Source organism: Triturus cristatus, chromosome 1_1 (assembly GCF_964204655.1).
Source record: "Triturus cristatus chromosome 1_1, aTriCri1.1, whole genome shotgun sequence".
In the NCBI taxonomy this organism is placed as follows: Eukaryota; Metazoa; Chordata; class Amphibia; order Caudata; family Salamandridae; genus Triturus; species Triturus cristatus.
Genome location: NC_140579.1, coordinates 444,445,623 through 444,470,306, shown reverse-complemented (window position 1 = coordinate 444,470,306; position 24,684 = coordinate 444,445,623). Strand labels below are relative to the sequence as shown.

Sequence of the window (24,684 nt, the reverse complement as noted above, 5' to 3'; positions counted from 1 at the left end):
CCCTCTGCTCCAGGGCATGAGGTCCACAATCGTGTCATCTTTAAAAGGGTCTGCCCAGCCTCAGAGTAACCGAACACAACCAGGCGTCTTCCGCCTTATTGCTGCTGTATATATGTGCCTCAACCAAAGGACCCCTGGGTCATTAACTGCACACCATGATGAGTCTGTTTCAAAATCCCTTAGTTTAAGACAGAGCCACAGAGCTGATAACATAATATGTGTATTTGTAAAGCGCACGTTCACCCAGAATCGCCTCTTGGCACTGAATAACAGAAGTTTATTGTTACTCAACTCAATGGTACTCATTGTATCGACGCAGAAGGATAAAAGGGTGAGTCGACCCACCAGGATTTGCACCTGTGACCATGAGGTCAAACACAGGCCCCTACTTACAATGGACACATTAGTCCACTAAAAGACCACACCGACCTCTCTTTCTCCATGTGAACCCTCAGGACTTGTACATTTACAGATTTCCCCTCAAAATCTGGAGTAGTCCTTTATTTTCACACCCATGATTAGTAATTTAGCTAAATTATTATACAATTTGTTCTTCAGATTTTCAAATGTTCTGTTTGTGTTGACAGGGCTGCTAGACAAACCCAGTGGAAGTAAATTATCATAATGCACCAGACATGAGGGGACCTATGTGTGGGGACAGGTATCCTCTGTGTGGGGACAGGTATCCTCTGTGTGGGGACAGGTATCCTTCAGGGGCAGATATTCTCTGTGTGGGGACAGGTATCCTCTGTGTGGGGACAGGTATCCTCTGTGTGGGGATGGGTATCCTCTTTGTGGGGACAGGTATACTCTTTGTGGGGACAAGTATGCTCTGTGGGGGGACAGGTATCCTCTGTGTGGAGACAGGTATCCTCTGTTGGGGACTTGTATCCTCTTTGTGGGGATAGGTATCCTCTATATGTGGACAGGTATCCTCTTTGTGGGGACAGGTATCCTCTGTGGGAGAGAGGTATCCTCCTGGGACAGGTATCCTCTGTATGTGGACAGGTATCCTCTATGTGGGGACAGGTATCCTCTGTGGGGGGACAAGTATCCTCTGTGTGAGGACAGGTATCCTCTTTGTGGGGGGGACAGGTATCATCTGTGGAGGGACAGGTATCCTCTGGGGACAGATATCCTCTGTGTGGGGACAGATATCCTCTGTGTGGGGACAGGTATCCTCTTTGTGGGGACAGGTATCCTCTGTGGGGGACAGGTATCCTCTTTGTGGGGACAGGTATCCTCTTTTTGGGGACAGGTGTCCTCTGTTGGGGGACAGGTATCCTCTGGGGACAGGTATCCTCTGTGTATGGACAGGTATCCTCTTTGTGGGGACAGGTATCCTCTGTGGGGGGACAGGTATCCTCCGGGGACCGGTATAGTCTGTATGTAGACAGGTATACTCTTTGTGCGGACAGGTATCCTCTATGGGGGGACAGGTAACCCCCAGGGACAGGTATCCTCTGTGTGAGAACAGGGATCCTCTTTGTGGGGACAGGGATCCTCTTTGTGGGGACAGGTATCCTCTGTGGGGGACAGGTATCCTCCGGGGACAGGTATCCTCTGGGGACAGGTATCCTCTGTGTGGGGACAGGTATCCTCTGTGTGGGGATAGGTATACTCTTTGTGTGGACAGGTATACTCTTTGTGGGGACAGGTATCCTCTGTGTGGGGACAGGTATCCTCTTTGTGGGGACAGGTATCCTCTGTGGGCGACAGGTATCCTCTTTGTGGGGATAGGTATCCTCTATATGTGGACAGGTATCCTCTTTGTGGGGACAGGTATCCTCTGTGGGGGATAGTTATCCTCTGTATGTGGAGAGGTATCCTCTATGTGGGGACAGGTATCCTCTGTGGGGGATAGTTATCCTCTGTATGTGGAGAGGTATCCTCTATGTGGGGACAGGTATCCTCTGTAGGGGGACAGGTATCCTCCTGGGACAGGTATCCTCTGTGTGGGGACAGGTATCCACTTTGTGGGGACAGGTATTCTATGTGGGGGGAAAGGTATCCTCCAGGGACAGGTATCCTCTGTGTGGGGACAGGTATCCTCTTTGTGGGGACAGGTATCCTCTGTGGGGGACAGGTATCGTCTTTGTGGGGATAGGTATCCTCTGTATGTGGACAGGTATCCTCTTTGTGGGGACACGTATCCTCTTTGTGGGGACAGGTATCCTCTGTGGGGGGACAGGTATCCTCCTGGGACAGGTATCCTCTGTATGTGGACAGGTATCCTCCTTGTGGGGACAGGTATCCTCTGTGGGGGGACAGGTATCCTCCAGGGACAGGTATCCTCTGTATGTGGATAGGTATATTCTTTGTGGGGATAGGTATCCTCTGTGGGGAGACAGGTAACCCCCAGGGACAGGTATCCTCTGTGTGGGAACAGGTATCCTCTTTGTGGGGACAGGTATCCTCTTTGTGGGGACAGGTATCCTCTGTGGGGGACAGGTATCCTCTGTGTGGGGACAGGTATCCTCTGTGTGGGGACAGGTATCCTCTGTGTGGGGACAGGTATCCTCTGTGTAGGGACAGGTATCGTCTGTGTGGAGATAGGTATCCTCTGTGTGGGGATAGGTATCCTCTGTGTGGGGACAGGTATACTCTTTGTGGGGACAGGTATACTCTTTGTGGGGACAGGTATCCTCTGTGGGGGGACATTTATCCTCTGGGGACAGGTATCCTCTGTGTGGGGACAGGTATCCTCTGTGGGGGACAGGTATCCTCTTCGTGGTAATAGGTATCCTCTGTATGTGGACAGGTATCCTCTGTATGTGGACAGGTATCCTCTTTGTGGGGACAGGTATCCTCTGTATGGGGACAGGTATCCTCTGTATATGGACAGGTATCCTCTATGTGGGGACAGGTATCCTCTGTGGGGGGACAGGTATCCTCTGTGTGAGGACAGGTATCCTCTTTGTGGGGACAGGTATCCTCCATGTGGGGACAGGTATCCTCCATGTGGGGACAGGTATCCTCTGTGTGGGGACAGGTATCCTCTTTGTGGGGGACAGGTATCCTCTTTGTGGAGACAGGTATCCTCGAGATGTAGACAGGTAGACTCGTTGTGGGGACAGGTATCCCCTGTGATGGACAGGTATTCTCTGTATGTGGACAGGTATCCTCTTTGTGGGGATAAGTATCCTCTGTGGGGGGACAGGTATCCTCTGTATGTGGACAGGTATCCACTTTGTAGGGACAGGAATCCTCTTGCGGGGGAAAGGTATCCTCTGTATGTGGACAGGTATCCTCTTTGTGGGGACAGGTATCCTCTGTGGGGGGACAGGTATCCTCTAGGGATAGGTATCCTCTGTACGTGGACAGGTATACTCTTTGTGGGGATAGGTATCCTCTGTGGGGGGACAGGTAACCCCCAGGGACAGGTATCCTCTGTGTGGGAAAAGGTATCCTCTTTGTGGGGACAGGTATCCTCTGTGGGGAACAGGTATCCTCTTTGTGGGGACAGGTATCCTCTGTGGGGGATAGTTATCCTCTGTATGTGGAGAGGTATCCTCTATGTGGGGACAGGTATCCTCTGTAGGGGGACAGGTATCCTCTGTGTGGGGACAGGTATCCTCTTTGTGGGGACAGGTAATCTCTTTGTGGGGACAGGCATCCTCTGTGGGGGGACAGGTATCCTCCTGGGACAGGTATCCTCTGTGTGGGGACAGGTATCCACTTTGTGGGGACAGGTATTCTATGTGGGGGGAAAGGTATCCTCCAGGGACAGGTATCCTCTGTGTGGGGACAGGTATCCTCTTTGTGGGGACACGTATCCTCTTTGTGGGGACAGGTATCCTCTGTGGGGGGACAGGTATCCTCCTGGGACAGGTATCCTCTGTATGTGGACAGGTATCCTCCTTGTGGGGACAGGTATCCTCTGTGGGGGGACAGGTATCCTCCAGGGACAGGTATCCTCTGTATGTGGATAGGTATATTCTTTGTGGGGATAGGTATCCTCTGTGGGGAGACAGGTAACCCCCAGGGACAGGTATCCTCTGTGTGGGAACAGGTATCCTCTTTGTGGGGACAGGTATCCTCTGTGGGGGACAGGTATCCTCTGTGTGGGGACAGGTATCCTCTGTGTGGGGACAGGTATCCTCTGTGTAGGGACAGGTATCGTCTGTGTGGAGATAGGTATCCTCTGTGTGGGGATAGGTATCCTCTGTGTGGGGACAGGTATACTCTTCGTGGGGACAGGTATACTCTTTGTGGGGACAGGTATCCTCTGTGGGGGGACATTTATCCTCTGGGGACAGGTATCCTCTGTGTGGGGACAGGTATCCTCTGTGGGGGACAGGTATCCTCTTCGTGGTAATAGGTATCCTCTGTATGTGGACAGGTATCCTCTGCATGTGGACAGGTATCCTCTTTGTGGGGACAGGTATCCTCTGTATGGGGACAGGTATCCTCTGTATATGGACAGGTATCCTCTATGTGGGGACAGGTATCCTCTATGGGGGGACAGGTATCCTCTGTGTGAGGACAGGTATCCTCTGCGTGAGGACAGGTATCCTCTTTGTGGGGACAGGTATCCTCTTTGTGGGGACAGGTATCCTCCATGTGGGGACAGGTATCCTCTATGTGGGGACAGGTATCCTCTGTGGGGGGACAGGTATCCTCTGTGTGAGGACAGGTATCCTCTGTGTGAGGACAGGTATCCTCTGTGTGAGGACAGGTATCCTCTGTGTGAGGACAGGTATCCTCCATGTGGGGACAGGTATCCTCCATGTGGGGACAGGTATCCTCTGTGTGGGGACAGGTATCCTCTTTGTGGGGGACAGGTATCCTCTTTGTGGAGACAGGTATCCTCGAGATGTAGACAGGTAGACTCTTTGTGGGGACAGGTATCCCCTGTGGGGGACAGGTATTCTCTGTATGTGGACAGGTATCCTCTTTGTGGGGATAGGTATCCTCTGTGGGGGGACAGGTATCCTCTGTATGTGGACAGGTATCCACTTTGTAGGGACAGGAATCCTCTTGCGGGGGAAAGGTATCCTCTGTATGTGGACAGGTATCCTCTTTGTGGGGACAGTTATCCTCTGTGGGGGGACAGGTATCCTCTAGGGATAGGTATCCTCTGTATGTGGACAGGTATACTCTTTGTGGGGATAGGTATCCTCTGTGGGGGGACAGGTAACCCCCAGGGACAGGTATCCTCTGTGTGGGAAAAGGTATCCTCTGTGGGGAACAGGTATCCTCTGTGTGGGGACAGGTATCCTCTGTGTGGGGACAGGTATCCTCTGTGTGGGGATAGGTATCCTCTGTGTGGGGACAGGTATACTCTTCGTGGGGACAGATATACTCTTTGTGGGGACAGGTATCCTCTGTGGGGGGACATTTATCCTCTGGGGACAGGTATCCTCTGTGTGGGGACAGGTATCCTCTGTGGGGGACAGGTATCCTCTTCGTGGGGACTGGTATCCTCTGTGTGGGGACAGGTATCCTCGTTGTGGGGACAGATATCCTCTGTGTGGGGACAGGTATCCTCTGTGTGGGGATAGAAATCCTCTGTGTGGGGACAGGTATACTATTTGTGAGGACAGGTATACTCTTTGTAGGGACAGGTATCCTCTGTGGGGGGACAGGTATCCTCTGGGGACAGGTATCTTCTGTGTGATAACAGGCATCCTCTTTGTGGGGACAGGTATCCTCTTTGTGGAGATAGGTATCCTCTGTATGTGGACATGTATCCTCTATTGACTCGAAAAACGTATTTTACAATCTGTGTGTTTGAAAGCAGTTCTCCTACCCGCACTATAAAACCTTCTTACACACGCTGCTTTTAGCGTGACGATTTTTGCTTTCACTCAGCGCCGCCATCTTGGGTGTGGTATCCTGCTAGTGTGCCTCTACCTGCCGCCATCTTTGCGAGGCGCTCTAGCAGTTGGGAGGCCTGTTGTGTACCTATTTAAGACCACCTGATGCAAGCGCGCAGCGCGCGCGCGCAGCGGGCGCGCCGATGGCGCGCAGGAGGCGCGCCAGAGGCAAGCCCGTCTGCGCCCGTCCGCGTCCCGGACGCTCCCAGCACCAGTAATGCTATCCGACTGTTAGAAAGAGTGACATACAGCCGCACACAACTATTACAGATAAATCCTTTTAAGGGTCCTGAGACAGTTGGGGCCGATCTTGTCTGTGGCCTAATCAACAGTCGGTCGCTGGTCAAGCACTCTACTGATGTGTTTAGTCTACTGGAAGACCTGAAACTGGATGCACTCTTTGTAACAGAAACCTGGGCCACCACGGAATCTGCCGTTGGCCTGAGCGGGGCATGTCCTAGCGGCTATAAAATTCTCCACAAGCCCCGCAGCACGGGCAGAGGAGGAGGAGTGGGTTTAATCTTCAAGGATGCTCTGGACTTCAGACCTTGCCAGATCGACGAGGTCGGGGGTATAGAAATCCTGGGCTTTTCACTTCAGGCCCCTAGTGGAAACCTTCTCTCGGGGATGCTCTGTTACAGACCACCGGGCGCGATCACACAATTCCACCTCCTCGCCGAAATTATCACCAACCTAAAGCTTACTCACACTAATATGGTCATTCTCGGTGATTTCAACCTTAGCGAGGATGGAGGCCTCTGTGGCCAACTGAGAAACCTCCTATACACGTGTTCCACCTTGAATCTCCATCAATTGGTGTCCAGCCCCACCCATCAGAAGGGACGTATTCTAGATCTGGTCTTCGCCAATCCAGCTATAATTGAAGTCTCCAATATAGTGCCATTGAATTGGACTGATCACTTTCTTGTCCTTCTAAATATGGCAATGCCCTGCCAAAAGAACCTACCTAGCCAGCGACACCTTCACAGGATGGATAGAGAATGGGCCAAACTGGCCAAGGTGGACTCTTTAACTACATCTTTTGATGTCAATCTTTTCTCCCCTAACAGGTCTGTGGAGGATAATTATAGGTCGTTTACGGAACATATTACCGAACTGCTAGACCAGCATATCCCCATAAAACCTTTAAAGAGGGTAAGGAAAAGATCAGCGCCCTGGTATAATGAGAAATTACATCTTCTCAGACTCTCTCGCAGACAAGCAGAGAGGAAGTGGAGAAGAAACTACTTCGAAGGAGACAAAAAGGAGCTAAGATTAGTTCAATTGCAATATAAGTCTCTCATCTTAAAATCCAAGGCAGATTTTTTACGCTAACTCCATCACCCAGGCTTCTAACGGGTCCAAAGCCCTTTTCAAGATCGTCCGCGACCTTTCCAATCCAGACTGCATGAATAACCGAGTCGCCCCCTCGCAAACTCTGTGCAACGAAATCGCCTCCTTTTTTCAGGAGAAGATCTCCAATATCGTGAACAAATTGCAGGACAATTTCCAGGTCAGTCCCGAGGAAATAATCAGCCCAGCTGACGGAGATCATAAACCAACTGCTAGCCTGGGCAGTTTTCAACCTCTCTCTCACGAAGCCTTTGACACTCTGATCGAAAGTGTGTCGTCTGGCTCGCCCTTAGATCCTCTTCCCCATAAGATGTGGAAGCTCTATGGACGCAACTCCTTTCCCTGGTTAAGGTCAATCTGTAATCAATCCCTGACGGCCGGATCTGTTCCTGGATGCTGGAAATTAGCAGTGGTAACCCCACTGATAAAAAAACCGAACCTGGACCCTCTGGAGCCAGCTAATTTCAGGCCCATCTCTCTCTTGCCCTTTCCGGTAAAGTTACTGGAAAAGTCTGTAAGTAAGACTCTGTCTCAGTTTCTGGAGGAGAACTCTCTGCTCGACAGGGACCAGTTCGGTTTCCGTCCTGGTCACGGTACCGAAACAGCGCTAACCACCATGCTAGACCACCTTCGAATGCGCGCCGACAACGGAAATGCTATGATTCTGGTGCTTCTTGACATGTCGGCAGCATTCGACACGGTGAGCCACCCAATCCTGTTAGAGAGGCTGAGGCAGCTGGGCGTGAAGGACAGAGCGCTGCAATGGTTCTGTTCTTACCTAGAAGACAGACAGCAGGTCGTCACCATGTCACCGTTCTCCTCTGGCAGAGCGCCAGTTGCATCCGGGGTGCCGCAGGGGTCCGCTATCAGTCCCATCCTTTTTAACATCTACCTGCGGCCCCTGTTCCCGCTGATTAAATCTTTCGTAGTTAGCTTGGTGAACTACGCCGACGACACGCAACTGGCCTTCTCTCTAGAGGGCGATGACGCGCTTTCCATGGACCGCTTCCATCAGTGCATGAATCAGACCACAAACTGGCTCAGAAGGAATTCTCTTCAGTTTAATAGTGGCAAAACGGAGGTGGTCTTCTGCTCGCCTTTCAAGATCCCGAAATATCTCCCTCCCGATTTTCGCCTTACACCGGAGGAAGGTCCCCTTACACCTGTTAAGAAGGTTCGTAACCTTGGGGTGATCATCGATGACGACCTCCAAATGGTGTCTCAGGCAAGCAAAACTGCCAATGTCTGCTTTGCCCTGCTGCGGCTACTTCGGAGCATACTCCCCTTGCTCCCTAGGGAGTCGCGAGCTACGGTGGTGCGCAGCACGGTATTAAGCAGACTTGATTACTGTAACTCCCTTTTCCTGGGAGCTCCACAGTATATCCTCCAAGGACTGTTGAGGATTCAGTCAGCTGCTGCCAAGCTAGTGCTAGGCAGGCGACGCTGTTCTTCGTCGACCAGAGCATTAAGGGACCTACAATGGCTTCCCGTGGGGGAAAGGATCGTTTTTAAGTCCTTATGCCTTACCTTTAGAGCAATACATGGACTGGGCCCAGCCCCTCTACAGGATAAGTTTGCCCGCTACGTACCAAGCAGGCATCTTCGCTCATCTACAGCCGATCTTTTGACAATTTCGAGATTCAAGCGCACCAGGGTAGGCGGAAGAGCCTTCAGCACTGTAGCATCTGGCCTGTGGAACAAGCTCCCTGCGAACCTGCGACAGTGTACCTCCCTACTCGAATTTCGCAAGGGACTCAAGACCTGGCTATATCCCAAAGTCTAATTAAGATGGGTCTTTCTTTCGACCTCCTTCTGTCACCTTTCGATGTAGTTCTGAGTCAAAAGCGCCAAGATGCCCGTAGGGCGATAGACGCGCTATACAAGTTCCGCATCAATCAATCAATCATGTGGTGACAGGTATCCTCTGTGGGGGACAGGTACACTCCTAGGACAGGTATTCTCTGTATGTGGACAGGTATCCCCTATGTGGGGACAGGTGTCCTCTGTGTGGGGAAAGGTATCCTCTGTGGGAGGACAGGTATTCTCTTTGTGGGGACAGGTATCCTCTGTGGGGGGAAAGGTATCCTCCGGGGACAGGCATCCTCTGTGTAGGGACAGGTATCCTCTTTGTTGGGACAGGTATCCTCTGCGGGGGGACAGGTATCCTCTTTGTGGGGTTGGTATCCTCTGTGGGGGGAGAGGTATCCTCTGGGGAAAGGTATCCTCTGTATGTGGACAGGTATACTCTTTGTGGAGGCCGGTATCCTATGTGGGGGGACAGGTAACCTCCGGGGACAGATATCCTCTGTGTGGGGGAGGAATCCTCTGTGGGGGACAGGTATCCTCTTTGTGGAGATTGGTATCCTCTGTATGTGGACAGATATCCTCTTTGTGGGGACAGGTATCCTTTTGGTGGGGACAGATATCCTCCCGGGAGAGGTATCCTCTGTATGTGGACAGGTATCCTCTTTGTGGTGACAGGTATCCTCTCTGGGGGGACAGGTATCGTCCGGGGACTGGTATCCTCTGTATGTGGACAGGTATTCTCTTTGTGGGGACAGGTATCCTCTGTTGGGGGACAAGTATCCTCCAGGGACAGGTATCCTCTGTGTGGGGACAGGTATCCTCTTTGTGGGGACAGGTATTCTCTGTGGGGGGACAGGTATCCTCCAGGGACAGGTATCCTCTGTGTGGGGACAGGTATCCTCTTTGTGGGGCAGGTATTCTCTGTGTTTGGACTGGTATCCTCTGTGTGGGGATAGGTATTCTGTGTGTAGGGACAGGTATACTCTTTGTGGGGACAGGTATACTCTTTGTGGGGACAGGTATCCTCTGTGGGGGGACTGGTATCCTCCGGGGACAGGTATCATCTGTGTGGGGCAGGTTTCCTCTTTGTGGGGACAGGTATCCTCCGTGGGGGACATGTATCCTCTTTGCAGGGATAGGTATCCTCTGTATGTGGAAAGGTATCCTCTTTGTGGGGACAGGTATCCTCTATGTGGGGATAGGTATCCTCTGTGGGGGGACATGTATCCTCTCTGTGAGGACAGGTATCCTCTTTGTGGGGACAGGTATCCTCTGGGGACAGGTATCCTCCATATGTGGATAGGTATCCTCTTTGTGGAGACAGGTATCCTCTGTGGGGGGACAGGTATCCTCCGGGGACAGGTATCCTCTGTATGTGGACAGGATTCCTCTGTGTGGGAACAGGTATCCTCTTTGTGGGGACAGGTATCCTCTGTGTGAGACGGGTATCCTCCGGAGACAGGTATCCTCTGTGTGGGGACAGGTATCCTCTGTGTGGAGACAGGTATCCTCTGTGTGGGGACAGGTATCCTCTGTGTGGGGACAGGTATCCTCTGTGTGGGGACAGGTATCCTCTGTGTGAGGACAGGTATCCTCTGTGTGGGGACAGGTATCCTCTTTGTGGGGATAGGTATCCTCTGTATGTGGACAGGTATCCTCTTTGTGGGGACAGGTATCCTTTTTGTGGGGACAGGTATCCTCCCAGGACAGGTATCCTCTGTATGTGGACAGGAATCCTCTTTGTGGGGACAGGTATCCTCTGAGTGGGACAGGTATCCTCTGTGTGGGGACAGGTATCCTCTTTCCGGGGACAGGTATCCTCTGTGGGGGGACAAGTATCCTCCGGGGACAGGTATCCTCTTTGTGGGGACAGGTATCCTCTGTGTGGGGACAGGTATCCTATAGGTATCCTCTGTGTGGGGACATGTATACTCTTTGTGGGGACAGGTATCCTCTGTGGGGGGACAGGTATCATCTGTGTGGGGACAGGTATCCTCTTTGTGGGGACAGGTATCCTCTGTGGGGGGCATGTATCCTCTTTGTGGGGATAGGTATCCTCTGTATGTGGAAAGGTATCCTTTATGTGGGGACAGGTATCCTCTGTGGGGGGACATGTGTCCTGTGTGTGAGGACAGATATCCTCTTTGTGGGGACAGGTATCCTCTGTGGGGGGACAGGTATCCTCTGGGGACAGGTATCCTCTGTATATGTACATATATCCTCTTTGTGGGGACAGGTATTCTCTCTGGGGGGACAGGTATCCTCCATGGACAGGTATCCTCTGTATGTGGACAGGTATCCTCTTTGTGGGGACAGGTATCCTCTGTGGGGGGACAGATATCCTCTGGAGACAGGTATCCTCTGTGTGGGGACAGGTATCCTCTGTGGGGACAGGTATCCTCTTTGGGGGATAGGTATCCTCTATATGTGGACAGGTATCCTCTTTGTGGGGACAGGTATCCTCTTTGTGGGGACAGGTCTCCTCTGTAAGGGGACAGGTATCCTCCAGGGACAGTTATCCTCTGTTTGGGGACAGGTATCATCTGTGGAGGGACAAGTATCCTCTGGGGACAGATATCCTCTGTATGTGGACAGGTATCCTCTTTGTTGGGACAGGTATCCTCTGTGGGACGGACAGGTATCCTCCAGGGACAGGTATCCTCTTTGTGGGGATGGGTATCCTCTTTGTGGGGACAGGTATCCTCTGTGGGGGACAGGTATCCTCTTTGTTGGGAAAGGTATCCTCTGTATGTGGACAGGTATCCTCTTTGTGGGGACAGGTATCCTCTTTGTGGGGACAGGTATCATCTGTGGGGGGACAGGTATCCTCCTGGGACAAGTATCATCTGTATGTGGACAGGTATCCTCTTTGTGGGGACAGGTATTCTCTATGGGGGGTCAGGTATCCTCTGGGACAGGTATCCTCTGTATGTGAACAGGTATACTCTTTCTGGGGACAGGCATCCTCTGTGGGGGGACAGATAACCCCCAGGGACAGGTATCCTCTGTGTGGGAACAGGTATCCTCTTTGTGGGGACAGGTATCCTCTGTGGGGACAGGTATCCTCTTTGTGGGGACAGGTATCCTCTTTGTGGGGACAGGTGTCCTCTGGGGGGACAGGTATCCTCTTTGTGGGGACAGGTATCTTCGAGATGTAGACAGGTAGACTCTTTGTGGGGACAGGTATCCCCTGTGGGGGGACAGGTATTCTCTGTATGTGGACAGGTATCCTCTTTGTGGGGACAGGTTTCCTCTGTGGGGGGACAGGTATCCTCTGTATGTGGACAGGTATCCACTTTGTAGGGACAGGAATCCTCTGTGGGGGGAAAGGTATCCTCTGTATGTGGACAGGTATCCTCTTTATGGGGACAGGTATCCTCTGTGGGGGGACATGTATCCTCTGTGTGGGGACAGGTATCCTCGTTGTGGGGACAGATATCCTCTGTATGGGGACAGTTATCCTCTATGTGGGGATAGAAATCCTCTGTGTGGGGACAGGTATACTCTTTGTGAGGACAGGTATACTCTTTGTGGGGACAGGTATCCTCTGTGGGGGGACAGGTATCCTCCGGGGACAGGTGTCTTCTGTATGTAGACAGGTATACTCTTTGTGCGGACATGTATCCTCTATGGGGGGACAGGTAACCCCCAGGGACAGGTATCCTCTGTGTGAGAACAGGGATCCTCTTTGTGGGGACAGGTATCCTCTGTGGGGGACAGGTATCCTCTGTGTGGGGACAGGTATCCTCTGTGTGGGGGCAGGTATCCTCTGTGTGGGGATAGGTATCCTCTGTGTGGGGATAGGTATCCTCTGTGTGGGGACAGGAATACTCTTTGTGTGGACAGGTATACTCTTTGTGTGGACAGGTATACTCTTTGTGGGGACAGGTATCTTCTGGGGACAGGTATCCTCTGTGTGGGGACAGGTATCCTCTTTGTGGGGACAGGTATCCTCTGTGGGGGACAGGTATCCTCTTTGTGGGGATAGCTATCCTCTATATGTGGACAGGTATCCTCTTTGTGGGGACAGGTATCATCTTTGTGGGGACATGTATCCTCTGTGGGGGACCTGTATCCTCTTTGTGGGGATAGGTATCCTCTATATGTGGACAGGTATCCTTTTTGTGGGGACAGGTATCCTCTGTGGGGAACAGTTATCCTCTGTATGTGGAGAGGTATCCTCTATGTGGGGACAGGTATCCTCTGTGGGGGACAGGTATCCTCTGTGTGGGGACAGGTATCCTCTTTGTGGGGACAGGTAATCTCTTTGTGGGGACAGGCATCCTCTGTGGGGGGACAGGTATCCTCCTGGGACAGGTATCCTCTGTATGTGGACAGGTATCCTCTTTGTGGGGACAGGTATCCTATGTGGGGGGGAAAGGTATTCTCCAGTGACAGGTATCCTCTGTGTGGGGACAGGTATCCTCTTTTTGGAGACAGATATCCTCTGTGGGGGACAGGTATCGTCTTTGTGGGGATAGGTATCCTCTGTATGTGGACAGGTATCCTCTTTGTGGGGACAGGTATCCTCTTTGTGGGGACAGGTATCCTCTGTGGGGGGACAGGTATCCTCCTGGGACAGGTATCCTCTGTATGTGGACAGGTATCCTCCTTGTGGAGACAGGTATCCTCTGTGGGGGGACAGGTATCCTACGGGGACAGGTATCCTCAGTATGTGGACAGGTATACTCTTTGTGGGGATAGGTATCCTCTATGGGGAGACAGGTAACCCCCAGGGACAGGTATCCTCTGTGTGGAAACAGGTATCCTCTTTGTGGGGACAGGTATCCTCTTTGTGGGGACAGGTATCCTCTGTGGGGGACAGGTACCTCTGTGTAGGGACAGGTATCCTCTGTGTGGGGACAGGTATCCTCTGTGTGGAGATAGGTATCCTCTTTGTGGGGACAGGTATCCTCTGTAAGTGGACAGGTATCCTCCAGGGACAGTTATCCTCTGTTTGGGGACAGGTATCATCTGTGGAGGGACAGGTATCCTCTGGGGACAGATATCCTCTGTATGTGGACAGGTATCCTCTTTGTTGGGACAGGTATCCTCTGTGGGACGGACACGTATCCTCCAGGGACAGGTATCCTCTTTGTTGGGACAGGTATCCTCTGTGGGACGGACACGTATCCTCCAGGGACAGGTATCCTCTTTGTGGGGACAGGTATCCTCTTTGTGGGGACAGGTATCCTCTTTGTGGGGACAGGTATCCTCTGTGGGGGACAGGTATCCTCTTTGTGGGGATAGGTATCCTCTGTATGTGGACAGGTATCCTCTTTGTGGGGACAGGTATCCTTTTTGTGGGGACAGGTATCATCTGTGGGGGGACAGGTATCCTCCTGGGACAAGTATCATCTGTATGTGGACAGGTATCCTCTTTGTGGGGACAGGTATCCTCTGTGGGGGGACAGATAACCCCCAGGGACAGGTAATCTCTGTGTGGGAACAGGTATCCTCTTTGTGGGGACAGGTATCCTCTGTGGGGACAGGTATCCTCTTTGTGGGGACAGGTGTCCTCTGGGGGGACAGGTATCCTCTTTGTGGGGACAGGTATCCTCTTTGTGGGGACAGGTATCTTCGAGATGTAGACAGGTAGACTCTTTGTGGGGACAGGTATCCCCTGTGGGGGGACAGGTATTCTCTGTATGTGGGCAGGTATCCTCTTTGTGGGGACAGGTGTCCTCTGTGGGGGGACAGGTATCCTCTGTATGTGGACAGGTATCCACTTTGTAGGGACAGGAATCCTCTGTGGGGGGAAAGGTATGCTCTGTATGTGCACAGGTATCCTCTTTATGGGGACAGGTATCCTCTGTGGGGGGGACATGTATCCTCTGTGTGGGGACAGGTATCCTCGTTGTGGGGACAGATATCCTATGTGTGGGGACAGGTATCCTCTATGTGGGGATAGAATCCTCTGTGTGGGGACAGGTATACTCTTTGTGAGGACAGGTATACTCTTTGTGGGGACAGGTATCCTCTGTGGGGGGACAGGTATCCTCCGGGGACAGGTATCATCTGTATGTAGACAGGTATACTCTTTGTGCGGACAGGTATCCTCTATGGGGGGACAGGTAACCCCCAGGGACAGGTATCCTCTGTGTGAGAACAGGGATCCTCTTTGTGGGGACAGGTATCCTCTGTGGGGGACAGGTATCCTCTGTGTGGAGACAGGAATCCTCTGTGTGGGGACAGGTATCCTCTGTGTGGGGACAGGTATGCTCTGTGTGGGGATAGGTATCCTCTGTGTGGGGACAGGTATACTCTTTGTGTGGACAGGTATACTCTTTGTGGGGACAGGTATCTTCTGGGGACAGGTATCCTCTGTGTGGGGACAGGTATCCTCTTTGTGGGGACAGGTATCCTCTGTGGGGGACAGGTATCCTCTGTGGGGGACAGGTATCCTCTTTGTGGGGCTAGGTATCCTCTATATGTGGACAGGTATCCTCTTTGTGGGGACAGGTATCCTCTGTGGGGGACAGTTATCCTCTGTATGTGGAGAGGTATCCTCTATGTGGGGACAGGTATCCTCTTTGTGGGGACAGGTATCCTCTTTGTGGGGACAGGTATCCTCTTTGTGGGGACAGGTATCCTCTTTTTGGGGACAGGTATCCTCTGGGGACAGGTATCCTCTGTGTATGGACAGGTATCCTCTTTGTGGGGACAGGTATCCTCTGTGGGGGGACAGGTATCCTCCGGGGACAGGTATAGTCTGTATGTAGACAGGTATACTCTTTGTGCGGACAGGTATCCTCTATGGGGGGACAGGTAACCCCCAGGGACAGGTATCCTCTGTGTGAGAACAGGGATCTTCTTTGTGGGGACAGGTATCCTCTGTGGGGGACAGGTATCCTCCGGGGACAGGTATCCTCTGTGTGGGGACAGGTATCCTCTGTGTGGGGATAGGTATCCTCTGTGTGGGGACAGGTATACTCTTTGTGTGGACAGGTATACTCTTTGTGGGGACAGGTATCCTCTGTGTGGGGACAGGTATCCTCTTTGTGGGGACAGGTATCCTCTGTGGGGGACAGGTATCCTCTTTGTGGGGATAGCTATCCTCTATATGTGGACAGGTATCCTCTTTGTGGGGACAGCTATCATCTTTGTGGGGACAGGTATCCTCTGTGGGGGACGGGTATCCTCTTTGTGGGGATAGGTATCCTCTATATGTGGACAGGTATCCTCTTTGTGGGGACAGGTATCCTCTGTGGGGGATAGTTATCCTCTGTATGTGGAGAGCTATCCTCTATGTGGGGACAGGTATCCTCTGTAGGGGGACAGGTATCCTCTGTGTGGGGACAGGTATCCTCTTTGTGGGGACAGGTAATCTCTTTGTGGGGACAGGCATCCTCTGTGGGGGGACAGGTATCCTCCTGGGACAGGTATCCTCTGTGTGGGGACAGGTATCATCTGTGGAGGGACAGGTATCCTCTGGGGACAGATATCCTCTGTATGTGGATAGGTATCCACTTTGTGGGGTCAGGTATCCCATGTGGGGGGAAAGGTATCCTCCAGGGACAGGTATCCTCTGTGTGGGGACAGGTATCCTCGGTGGGGGACAGGTATCGTCTTTGTGGGGATAGGTATCCTCTGTATGTGGACAGGTATCCTCTTTGTGGGGACACGTATCCTCTTTGTGGGGACAGGTATCCTCTGTGGGGGGACAGGTATCCTCCTGGGACAGGTATCCTCTGTATGTGGACAGGTATCCTCCTTGTGGGGACAGGTATCCTCTGTGGGGGGACAGGTATCCTCCAGGGACAGGTATCCTCTGTATGTGGACAGGTATATTCTTTTTGGGGATAGGTATCCTCTGTGGGGAGACAGGTAACCCCCAGGGACAGGTATCCTCTGTGTGGGAACAGGTATCCTCTTTGTGGGGACAGGTATCCTCTTTGTGGGGACAGGTATCCTCTGTGGGGGACAGGTATCCTCTGTGTGGGGACAGGTATCCTCTGTGTGGGGACAGGTATCCTCTGTGTAGGGACAGGTATCGTCTGTGTGGAGATAGGTATCCTCTGTGTGGGGATAGGTATCCTCTGTGTGGGGACAGGTATACTCTTCGTGGGGACAGGTATACTCTTCGTGGGGACAGGTATACTCTTTGTGGGGACAGGTATCCTCTGTGGGGGGACATTTATCCTCTGGGGACAGGTATCCTCTGTGTGGGGACAGGTATCCTCTGTGGGGGACAGGTATCCTCTTCGTGGTAATAGGTATCCTCTGTATGTGGACAGGTATCCTCTGTATGTGGACAGGTATCCTCTTTGTGCGGACAGGTATCCTCTGTATGTGGACAGGTATCCTCTGTATATGGACAGGTATCCTCTATGTGGGGACAGGTATCCTCTGTGGGGGGACAGGTATCCTCTGTGTGAGGACAGGTATCCTCTTTGTGGGGACAGGTATCCTCCATGTGGGGACAGGTATCCTCCGTGTGGGGACAGGTATCCTCCGTGTGGGGACAGGTATCCTCCGTGTGGGGACAGGTATCCTCCGTGTGGGGACAGGTATCCTCTGTGTGGGGACAGGTATCCTCTTTGTGGGGGACAGGTATCCTCTTTGTGGAGACAGGTATCCTCGAGATGTAGACAGGTAGACTCTTTGTGGGGACAGGTATCCCCTGTGGGGGACAGGTATTCTCTGTATGTGGACAGGTATCCTCTTTGTGGGGATAGGTATCCTCTGTGGGGGGACAGGTATCCTCTGTATGTGGACAGGTATCCACTTTGTAGGGACAGGAATCCTCTGTGGGGGGGAAAGGTATCCTCTGTATGTGGACAGGTATCCTCTTTGTGGGGACAGGTATCCTCTGTGGGGGGACAGGTATCCTGTAGGGATAGGTATCCTCTGTACGTGGACAGGTATACTCTTTGTGGGGATAGGTATCCTCTGTGGGGGGACATGTAACCCCCAGGGACAGGTATCCTCTGTGTGGGAAAAGGTATCCTCTTTGTGGGGACAGGTATCCTCTGTGGGGGACAGGTATCCTCTGTGTGGGGACAGGTATCCTCTGTGTGGGGACAGGTATCCTCTGTGTGGGGATAGGTATCCTCTGTGTGGGGACAGGTATACTCTTCGTGGGGACAGATATACTCTTTGTGGGGACAGGTATCCTCTGTGGGGGGACATTTATCCTCTGGGGACAGGTATCCTCTGTGTGGGGACAGGTATCCTCTGTGGGGGACAGGTATCCTCTTTGTGGGGACTGGTATCCTCTGTGTGGGGACAGGTATCCTCGTTGTGGGGACAGGTATCCTCGTTGTGGGGACAGGTATCCTCGTTGTGGGGACAGATATCCTCTGTGTGGGGACAGGTATCCTCTGTGTGGGGATAGAAATCCTCTGTGCTGGGACAGGTATACTATTTGTGAGGACAGGTATACTCTTTGTAGGGACAGGTATCCTCTGTGGGGGGACAGGTATCCTCTGGGGACCGGTATCTTCTGTGTGATAACAGGCATCCTCTTTGTGGGGACAGGTATCCTCTTTGTGGAGATAGGTATCCTCTGTATGTGGACATGTATCCTCTATGTGGTGACAGGTATCCTCTGTGGGGAACAGGTACACTCCTAGGACAGGTATTCTCTGTATGTGGACAGGTATCCTCTATGTGAGGACAGGTGTCCTCTGTGTGGGGAAAGGTATCCTCTGTGGGAGGACAGGTATTCTCTTTGTGGGGACAGGTATCCTCTGTGGGGGGAAAGGTATCCTCCGGGGACAGGCATCCTCTGTGTAGGGACAGGTATCCTCTTTGTTGGGACAGGTATCCTCTGCGGGGGGACAGGTATCCTCTTTGTGGGGTTGGTATCCTCTGTGGGGGGAGAGGTATCCTCTGGGGACAGGTATCCTCTGTATGTGGACAGGTATACTCTTTGTGGAGGCCGGTATCCTATGTGGGGGGACAGGTAACCTCCGGGGACAGATATCCTCTGTGTGGAGATTGGTATCCTCTGTATGAGGACAGATATCCTCTTTGTGGGGACAGGTATCCTTTTGGTGGGGACAGATATCCTCCCGGGAGAGGTATCCTCTGTATGTGGACAGGTATCCTCTTTGTGGTGACAGGTATCCTCTGTGGGGGGACAGGTATTGTCCGGGGACTGGTATCCTCTGTATGTGGACAGGTATTCTCTTTGTGGGGACAGGTATCCTCTGTTGGGGGACAGGTATCCTCCAGGGACAGGTATCCTCTGTGTGGGGACAGGTATCCTCTTTGTGGGGACAGGTATTCTCTGTGGGGGGACAGGTATCCTTCAGGGACTGGTATCCTCTGTGTGGGGACAGGTATCCTCTTTGTGGGGCAGGTATTCTCTGTGTTTGGACTGGTATCCTCTGTGTGGGGATAGGTATTCTGTGTGTAGGGACAGGTATACTCTATGTGGGGACAGGTATACTCTTTGTGGGGACAGGTATCCTCTGTGGGGGGACTGGTATCCTCCGGGGACAGGTATCATCTGTGTGGGGCAGGTTTCCTCTTTGTGGGGACAGGTATCCTCCGTGGGGGACATGTATCCTCTTTGCAGGGATAGGTATCCTCTGTATGTGGAAAGGTATCCTCTTTGTGGGGACAGGTATCCTCTATGTGGGGATAGGTATCCTCTGTGGGGGGACATGTATCCTCTCTGTGAGGACAGGTATCCTCTTTGTGGGGACAGGTATCCTCTGGGGACAGGTATCCTCCATATGTGGATAGGTATCCTCTTTGTGGGGACAGGTATCCTCTGTGGGGGACAGGTATCCTCCGGGGACAGGTATCCTCTGTATGTGGACAGGTTTCCTCTGTGTGGGAACAGGTATCCTCTTTGTGGGGACAGGTATCCTCTGTGTGAGACGGGTATCCTCCGGAGACAGGTATCCTCTGTGTGGGGACAGGTATCCTCTGTGTGGAGACAGGTATCCTCTGTGTGGGGACAGGTATCCTCTATGTGGGGACAGGTATCCTCTGTGTGGGGACAGGTATCCTCTGTGTGAGGACAGGTATCCTCTGTGTGGGGATAGGTATTCTCTGTGTGGGGGTGGTATCCTCTGTGGGGGACAGGTATCCTCTTTGTGGGGATAGGTATCCTCTGTATGTGGACAGGTATCCTCTTTGTGGGGACAGGTATTCTTTTTGTGGGGACAGGTATCCTCCCAGGACAGGTATCCTCTGTATGTGGACAGGAATCCTTTTTGTGGGGACAGGTATCCTCTGTGGGGGACAGGTATCCTCTGTGTGGGGACAGGTATCCTCTTTCCGGGGACAGGTATCCTCTGTGGGGGGACAAGTATCCTCTGGGGACAGGTATCCTCTTTGTGGGGACAGGTATCCTCTGTGTGGGGACAAGTATCCTATAGGCATCCTCTGTGTGAGGACAGGTATACTCTTTGTGGGGACAGGTATACTCTTTGTGGGGACAGGTATACTCTTTGTGGGGAAAGGTATCCTCTGTGGGGGGACAGGTATCCTCTGTGGGGGGACAGGTATCATCTGTGTGGGGACAGGTATTCTCTGTTGGGGGCATGTATCCTCTTTGTGGTGATAGGTATCCTCTGTTTGTGGAAAGGTATCCTTTATGTGGGGACAGGTATCCTTTGTGGGGGGACATGTGTCCTGTGTGTGAGGACAGATATCCTCTTTGTGGGGACAGGTATCCTCTGTGGGGGGACTGGTATCCTCCGGGGACAGGTATCATCTGTGTGGGGCAGGTTTCCTCTTTGTGGGGACAGGTATCCTCCGTGGGGGACATGTATCCTCTTTGCAGGGATAGGTATCCTCTGTATGTGGAAAGGTATCCTCTTTGTGGGGACAGGTATCCTCTATGTGGGGATAGGTATCCTCTGTGGGGGGACATGTATCCTCTCTGTGAGGACAGGTATCCTCTTTGTGGGGACAGGTATCCTCTGGGGACAGGTATCCTCCATATGTGGATAGGTATCCTCTTTGTGGGGACAGGTATCCTCTGTGGGGGACAGGTATCCTCCGGGGACAGGTATCCTCTGTATGTGGACAGGTTTCCTCTGTGTGGGAACAGGTATCCTCTTTGTGGGGACAGGTATCCTCTGTGTGAGACGGGTATCCTCCGGAGACAGGTATCCTCTGTGTGGGGACAGGTATCCTCTGTGTGGAGACAGGTATCCTCTGTGTGGGGACAGGTATCCTCTATGTGGGGACAGGTATCCTCTGTGTGGGGACAGGTATCCTCTGTGTGAGGACAGGTATCCTCTGTGTGGGGATAGGTATTCTCTGTGTGGGGGTGGTATCCTCTGTGGGGGACAGGTATCCTCTTTGTGGGGATAGGTATCCTCTGTATGTGGACAGGTATCCTCTTTGTGGGGACAGGTATTCTTTTTGTGGGGACAGGTATCCTCCCAGGACAGGTATCCTCTGTATGTGGACAGGAATCCTTTTTGTGGGGACAGGTATCCTCTGTGGGGGACAGGTATCCTCTGTGTGGGGACAGGTATCCTCTTTCCGGGGACAGGTATCCTCTGTGGGGGGACAAGTATCCTCTGGGGACAGGTATCCTCTTTGTGGGGACAGGTATCCTCTGTGTGGGGACAAGTATCCTATAGGCATCCTCTGTGTGAGGACAGGTATACTCTTTGTGGGGACAGGTATACTCTTTGTGGGGACAGGTATACTCTTTGTGGGGAAAGGTATCCTCTGTGGGGGGACAGGTATCCTCTGTGGGGGGACAGGTATCATCTGTGTGGGGACAGGTATTCTCTGTTGGGGGCATGTATCCTCTTTGTGGTGATAGGTATCCTCTGTTTGTGGAAAGGTATCCTTTATGTGGGGACAGGTATCCTTTGTGGGGGGACATGTGTCCTGTGTGTGAGGACAGATATCTTCTTTGTGGGGACAGGTATCCTCTGTGGGGGGACAGGTATCCTCTGGGGACAGGTATCCTCTGTATATGTACATATATCCTCTTTGTGGGGACAGGTATTCTCTCTGGGGGGACAGGTATCCTCCAGGGACAGGTATCCTCTGTATGTGGACAGGTATCCTCTTTGTGGGGACAGGTATCCTCTGTGGGGGGACAGATATCCTCTGGAGACAGGTATCCTCTGTGTGGGGACAGGTATCCTCTGTGGGGACAGGTATCCTCTGTGGGGACAGGTATCCTCTTTGGGGGATAGGTATCCTCTTTGGGGGATAGGTATCCTCTATACGTGGACAGGTATCCTCTTTGTGGGGACAGGTATCCTCTTTGTGGGGACAGGTATCCTCTGTAAGGGGACAGGTATCCTCCAGGGACAGTTATCCTCTGTTTGGGGACAGGTATCGTCTGTGGAGGGACAAGTATCCTCTGGGGACAGATATCCTCTGTATGTGGACAGGTATCCTCTTTGTTGGGACAGGTATACTCTGTGGGATGGACAGGTATCCTCCAGGGACAGGTATCCTCTTTGTGGGGATGGGTATCCTCTTTGTGGGGACAGGTATCCTCTGTGGGGGACAGGTATCCTCTTTGTGGGGAAAGGTATCCTCTGTATGTGGACAGGTATCCTATTTGTGGGGACAGGTATCCTATTTGTGGGGACAGGTATCCTCTTTGTGGGGACAGGTATCATCTGTGGGGGGACAGGTATCCTCCTGGGACAAGTATCATCTGTATGTGGACAGGTATCCTCTTTTTGGGGACAGGTATCCTCTATGGGGGGTCAGGTATCCTCTGGGACAGGTATCCTCTGTATGTGGACAGGTATACTCTTTCTGGGGACAGGCATCCTCTGTGGGCGGACAGATAACCCCCAGGGACAGGTATCCTCTGTGTGGGAACAGGTATCCTCTTTGTGGGGACAGGTATGCTCTGTGGGGACAGGTATCCTCTTTGTGGGGACAGGTGTCCTCTGGGGGGACAGGTATCCTCTTTGTGGGGACAGGTATCTTCGAGATGTAGACAGGCAGACTCTTTGTGGGGACAGGTATCCCCTGTGGGGGGACAGGTATTCTCTGTATGTGGACAGGTATCCTCTTTGTGGGGACAGGTGTCCTCTGTGGGGGGACAGGTATCCTCTGTATGTGGACAGGTATCCACTTTGTAGGGACAGGAATCCTCTGTGGGGGGAACGGTATCCTCTGTATGTGGACAGGTATCCTCTTTATGGGGACAGGTATTCTCTGTGGGGGGACATGTATCCTCGTTGTGGGGACAGGTATCCTCGTTGTGGGGACAGATATCCTCTGTGTGGGGACAGGTATCCTCTATGTGGGGAGAGAAATCCTCTGTGTGGGGACAGGTATACTCTTTGTGAGGACAGGTATACTCTTTGTGGGGACAGGTATCCTCTGTGGGGGGACAGGTATCCTCCGGGGACAGGTATCTTCTGTATGTAGACAGGTATACTCTTTGTGCGGACAGGTATCCTCTATGGGGGGACAGGTAACCCCCAGGGACAGGTATCCTCTGTGTGAGAACAGGGATCCTCTTTGTGAGAACAGGGATCCTCTTTGTGGGGACAGGTATCCTCTCTGGGGGACAGGTATCCTCTGTGTGGGGACAGGTATCCTCTGTGTGGGGACAGGTATCCTCTGTGTGGGGACAGGTATCCTCTGTGTGGGGATAGGTATCCTCTGTGTGAGGATAGGTATCCTCTGTGTGGGGACAGGAATACTCTTTGTGTGGACAGGTATACTCTTTGTGTGGACAGGTATACTCTTTGTGGGGACAGGTATCTTCTGGGGACAGGTATCCTCTGTGTGGGGACAGGTATCCTCTTTGTGGGGACAGGTATCCTCTGTGGGGGACAGGTATCCTCTTTGTGGGGATAGCTATCCTCTATATGTGGACAGGTATCCTCTTTGTGGGGACAGGTATCATCTTTGTGAGGACATGTATCCTCTGTGGGGGACTTGTATCCTCTTTGTGGGGATAGGTATCCTCTATATGTGGACAGGTATCCTCTTTGTGGGGACAGGTATCCTCTGTGGGGGACAGTTATCCTCTGTATGTGGAGAGGTATCCTCTATGTGGAGACAGGTGTCCTCTGTGGGGGGACAGGTATCCTCTGTGTGGGGACAGGTATCCTCTTTGTGGGGACAGGTAATCTCTTTGTGGGGACAGGCATCCTCTGTGGGGGGACAGGTATCCTCCTGGGACAGGTATCCTCTGTATGTGGACAGGTATCCTCTTTGTGGGGACAGGTATCCTATGTGGGGGGGAAAGGTATCCTCCAGTGACAGGTATCCTCTGTGTGGGGACAGGTATCCTCTTTTTGGAGACAGGTATCCTCTGTGGGGGACAGGTATCGTCTTTGTGGGGATAGGTATCCTCTGTATGTGGACAGGTATCCTCTTTGTGGGGACAGGTATCCTCTTTGTGGGGACAGGTATCCTCTGGGGGGGACAGGTATCCTCCTGGGACAGGTATCCTCTGTATGTGGACAGGTATCCTCCTTGTGGAGACAGGTATCCTCTGTGGGGGGACAGGTATCCTACGGGGACAGGTATCCTCTGTATGTGGACAGGTATACTCTTTGTGGGGATAGGTATCCTCTATGGGGAGACAGGTAACCCCCAGGGACAGGTATCCTCTGTGTGGAAACAGGTATCCTCTTTGTGGGAACAGGTATCCTCTTTGTGGGGACAGGTATCCTCTGTGGGGGACAGGTACCTCTGTGTAGGGACAGGTATCCTCTGTGTGGGGACAGGTATCCTCTGTGTGGAGATAGGTATCCTCTTTGTGGGGACAGGTATCCTCTGTAAGGGGACAGGTATC

General features: G+C 52.5%; 1 protein-coding gene across 2 annotated transcripts in view; it reads left to right on the top strand.

The window, feature by feature from the left end:
• Positions 1 to 24,684, top strand: part of LOC146870411 (uncharacterized) — a 1,711,658-nt gene that overhangs the window by 158,748 nt on the left and 1,528,226 nt on the right. The window lies entirely within an intron of this gene.